The 4978-nt window shown below is 37.9% G+C and overlaps 1 protein-coding gene across 1 annotated transcript in view; it reads left to right on the top strand.

Moving 5' to 3' along the window:
- STX18 (syntaxin 18) overlaps positions 1-4978 on the top strand; it is a 132488-nt gene that overhangs the window by 68132 nt on the left and 59378 nt on the right. The window lies entirely within an intron of this gene.

The raw sequence follows: 4978 nt of genomic DNA, 5'->3' as shown, positions 1-4978 counted from the left end.
TCCTTTCCTTTTTGGGATGAAGTTATGTGGCATGTTATTGTTTCCAAAGTGCTCTCCTCACAATAATACTGTGATGTAACTAGTACAAGTATCGTCCCCATTTTACAAGTTGTGAGATTAAATGGGTAGATGAATGAATGAAAAAGCACCAAATGTGTGCAGATGTGTTTTTCTAAGTGCTGGAAAGACACTCCTCCTTGATTTCAAGCAACCCACATTTTGTTAAGGAGAGACAACACATAGGTTGTAGGAGGTTTCAGCTACAGGGCCCAGTAGTTGTTAGGGTACCGCAAGTGGTAGTATATTTTTATTGTAACTTTCATTGACAAGAAATATCTCCTTATCTGGTGTTGAACTAGTGTAAGGACTTTGGTGTTGAGAACTTTCTTTTGTGAGTCTTTGGTACCTATAGCTAGTAAAGAGGCATGGACTGGTGAACCTTCAGAGGCAGTATCAGGTTGAATCTCAGCAACAGTTGGGAAAAGGGAAGATGAGGGAATAAGCATTCACACAGCACCTGCAATGTGCCAGGCATTGTGCTAAGCAGTTTACAAATATTGTCTCGTCAGATCCTCACAACAACTCTGGGAGGTAGGAGCTGTTATTATACCCATTTTGTAGTTGAGGAAACTGAGGCAGGCAGAGGTTAAGTAACGTGCCCAGGATCACACAGTGAGTACGTGCATGAGGCTAGATATAAACTCAAGTCTTTCTGACTTCAGGCCCAGCACTGTATCCACTGTGCTACCTTGCTGCCCCTGGATTGACCTTGCTTTCCTGGATGATGGCTGTGGGGGCCAGATTGGAAGCAGAAGCTGTGGCCTAGGCATACTTCTATTCCCAGGGTTCTAGTGCTTACCTGCTCATGTCAGTGGCATTTGGTCAACCATTGTGATTATTGGTGGTGACAGAGATGATAGATGCCTTCTTCGTAATAATTGCTCCTGTCTTTGATATTTATTGGGGCTGGACTAGTGGCTGGGACTGTACTGCTGTCCCCAGGTCTCCTTGGCTCATGGTCTTGGCTATTTCCATTAGGTTCTGAGGGGATATAGTGGTTTGGGTATTAACACTGGTTGAGGAGCAGCTGGGTGGCACAGTGGATAGAGCACCAGCTCTGAAGTCAGAACTAGCCTCAGGCACTTACCAGCTGTGTGATCCTGGACCTGTTACTTAACCCTGATTGCCTCCAAAGCAAAACAAAAGCAAAACTTTGGTTGACTTGCCTGACACATGGTGCCTCCTTTCTCAAGGTTCTTTGCTGCTTCAAATAGGCTTCCTGCCCCTTTGGCCTAGAGAGCTTAAGAGATTTGTTTAAGGTCACATGGCCAGTAAGTGGTAAAGCCAAATTTGAGTGCGAGGGTTCTTATGCAAAATCCAGAGCATTTCCCACGATGCCATGAAATCTGTCTAGACTGAGGCAACGTAGCTTCATTTCAGCAAAGGATTTGGCAAAGTTTCATGATAGTCTTTGTGGGCAAGATGGAAAGATGAATGATATCAGCACCATTAGGTAGATATGTGGTTTACCAAACCAAACAGTATCAATTAATGATTGAAATCAGAATATGATGGTTCACCTGGGTGGCTCTGTGGTTGCCTCCCCACCTCCCCCTGCCCAAATAATCTTGTATTTATTTTGTATATGGTGTATTTTGTATATTGTGTATAGTGGTGAAGCAGGCTGTACTCTTTTGGACTTCTTCATTCCCCAGAAATCTCTTCATTCTGGAAGATCACTTCAGCCTTGGAATCCACACCTTGGAATTCATGCCTTGGAATGGCCCTCCCTCTGATTGTATGGCTTTTCCCAGAACCTTCATTTAAGGAGAGTGCCCAGGACAGCCATCTCTGCATTTCCCTCAAGCTGCACTCCTCCTTGCTTCTCCATCATAGCCCTGTGCCATGTACCTTTTCGCCTGTCTTACTGGTTCAGTAAGGAAGAAATAGGGGATTCTAAGAATTGGTGATAAGGAGGGGACACATTTGTGGTATGTAGGACAGGTAATACAAGGATAGAGTTAGGAGACAGAAGGAACTAGAGATTTATACTTGAGAAGAAAAGATCTGAAGGACATTATAGATATCTCCAAGCATGTGAAGGTTTCTCTTGTCTTGTCTTTTTTTTTTTTTTGCTAGGCAGTGGGGTTAAGTGACTTGCCCAGGGTCACACAGCTAGTAAGTGTTATGTGTCTGAGGCCAGATTTGAACTCAGGTCCTCCTGAATCCAGGGCCGGTGTTCTATCCACTGTGCCACCTAGCTGCCCCCTAAGGTTTCTCTTGTCGAAGAGAGAGTAGTAGAACAATTAGACCTCAGTATTTCTCTAGAATCCCAAACGAGAATCAATGAGTAAAAATTACAGGGTGATAGATTTCAGCTCAATACAGTAGGAAAGCTGCTAACATTCAGAGCTGTTTATAAGTGGAATGGTCCATCCGAAAATGTAGTGAACTCTCCATTACTGGAAGTGTGCAGACGTGTTACTTGACCAGTCATGTTTTAGAAAGAATACAAATAAATTGAGTTAGATGACATCTAAGTTTCCTTCTTATTCTTAAAATTTTATAATTTTGCTCTCTTCAGGCAAATTTAAAGCAAGATTCAATCTAGTAATTTTAATGTAAATAGGAACTGACCTCAGCAATTATTTGTTTGATATCTCTTCTTTACCAGATTATAACAGGAGAGAGACACATGAAATGTGAATGAAGGAAAGGAACAAAAAAAGTAGGATTAAGGTTACCAAATATATTACAATAATTTAAAACTAACTTCCTGTTGTTCTTTTTTAAAATGTTTTTTATTGATATTTTCTGTTTCTTATATCACCATAGAATCCCATATTTCCCTTCCCATCTCCTTCCAGAGAGCTATCCTATATGACAAATAATATTTTTTAGAGGGAAAAAAAAAAGCCAGCACAACTGATTAATAACTCAGTGAAAAAGTCTGGAAACATGTGCAATGTGTAAAACCTGTGGACCTCCACTAACAGTAGGTTGGAGGTATCTTCTCATGTGTTTTCATTTGAGTCTCACTTGATCTTTATAATTTTGTTATATTCACTTTTGATTTTTGGTGTGTCTTTCTTTCCATTGACATTGTATTTACTGTGTATATTGTTTTCTTGCCTCTGCTTACTTTCTTTGCGTTATTAGTTCATATAGATCTTTCCGTGCTTCTCTGTTTTTATCATATGCATAATTTCTTATTTAGCACAGTAATATTCCATTACATTCATGTGCCATAATTTGTTTAGCCATTCCCTAATTGATAGGCATCTACTTTGTTTCCAGTTTTTATCTATCACAAAAAGTGATTCTATAAATATTTTGGAGTATATAAGGACTATCTTCTTATCGATGACTTTCTTGGGGTTTAAGCCCAGTAATGGAGTGTCTGGGTCAAAGGTGTATGGACATTTTAGTCACTTTATTTCAGTAATTCCAAATTGCTTTCCAGAATGATTGTACCACTTCGTAGCTCCACCAACAATGTATTAGGGTGCCTATCTTTCCACACCCCTTCCAACATGGGCCTTTTTTGGTCATTTTTGATAATTTGCAGAGCGTGAAGTAAAGCAGCATTTTTTCATGTAATTGTGAAAACATGTTGGGTCTTTCGAGAACTGTTTGCTCGTATCCACTGACCATTTTATCTATTAGGAAATAGCTATTAGTCTTATATATTTATTAGTTATTAGTATATCTTTGGTACCAAACCATTATTGGAGACATTTGATTAAAAAAAAATTTCCCCATTCAGCCACTTCCTTTCTTATGCTAGATACATTAATGTTGTCTGTTAAGAAACTTAAGTTTCAAGTAATCAAGTAATTAAGTTATGTATTTTATCTTTTGTAATTGCCTCTATGTCTTTTTTGGTTAAGAATACATCTCTTAACTGTAGCTGTGTGTGTATGAACTATTTCTCTTCTCATTTTTTTTTGTAGTCTGATCTTTAATATTAAAGTCACATCCATTTAGAATGTATTATGGAATGTGGTGTAAGCTGTTGATCTAAACCTGAGTTATGCCAGACTGCTTTCCAGTTTTATCAAGTAGGGTTTCCCTAGGTAATTTATGTTTCCACTTTATCAGCACTGGGGTTACTGAGTTCTGTTGTTTCTGGATTTCCTTTGTCTAATCTATTCTATTGAAAGTGTAAGTTAATTTTCATAGTATTGTCTTTTTATTTATATTGGCATGGCCTGACTATGAGCACTGAATATTCTTCCAGCTATTTAGGTTTTTCTTTCTTTAAGGAGTACTTTGTAATTGAATGTAAGTCTTTTTGTGCTTTGTGAGGTTGACCCCCATATATTTTATTGGAATGAGATTTCCCTTTTTATTATTGCTTCTTGTGTTTTGTTATTGTTGTACAGAAATGCTGTTGGATCTGTATCTTTTGTTTGTGGTCCCTGAACCAGTTTCTAATCTTATTGCATTGTGATTTGTAAATGATATATTGACTATTTCTGATGTTTTACATTTGTTTGCAATGTCTCTGTGCCCTTGAATGTGGTCAGTCTTTGTAAAAGTTCTGTGTGGCACAGATAAATATATATATTCTTTTGCTGCTCTATTCAGAAGATACCATATAAGTCTTTTAAGTCTAGTTTCTCCAGAAATTTGTTCATTTCCATATTTTCCCTTTTGTTTAATCTTTCTGTGACACCTATCCAAGACTAATAGAGAAATATTGAAGTCACCTGTAACTGTTGGGTTACTCTCTATCTTGTTGAAGCTAAAATAATGTTTCCTTTGTGGTTTGCTTATTCATAAATTGTTCTATCCATAAGAAGTATGATAGGTAATATGCTCTGTGTTCTTCTAATTTTCTTTTGTTATGTCCCTTTATATCTAGGTCATATATACATTTTGATCTTATCTTGGTAAATGGCTCATGCCCAGTTTCTGCCAGACTACTTTCAAGCTTTCCCAACAACTTTTTTTGTTTTTACCAAATAATGAATTT

Source organism: Phascolarctos cinereus, unplaced genomic scaffold, assembly GCF_003287225.1.
Source record: "Phascolarctos cinereus isolate Bilbo 61053 unplaced genomic scaffold, phaCin_HiC Scaffold_9;HRSCAF=440, whole genome shotgun sequence".
Taxonomy (NCBI): Eukaryota; Metazoa; Chordata; class Mammalia; order Diprotodontia; family Phascolarctidae; genus Phascolarctos; species Phascolarctos cinereus.
This window is presented reverse-complemented; position numbering and strand designations above follow the sequence as displayed.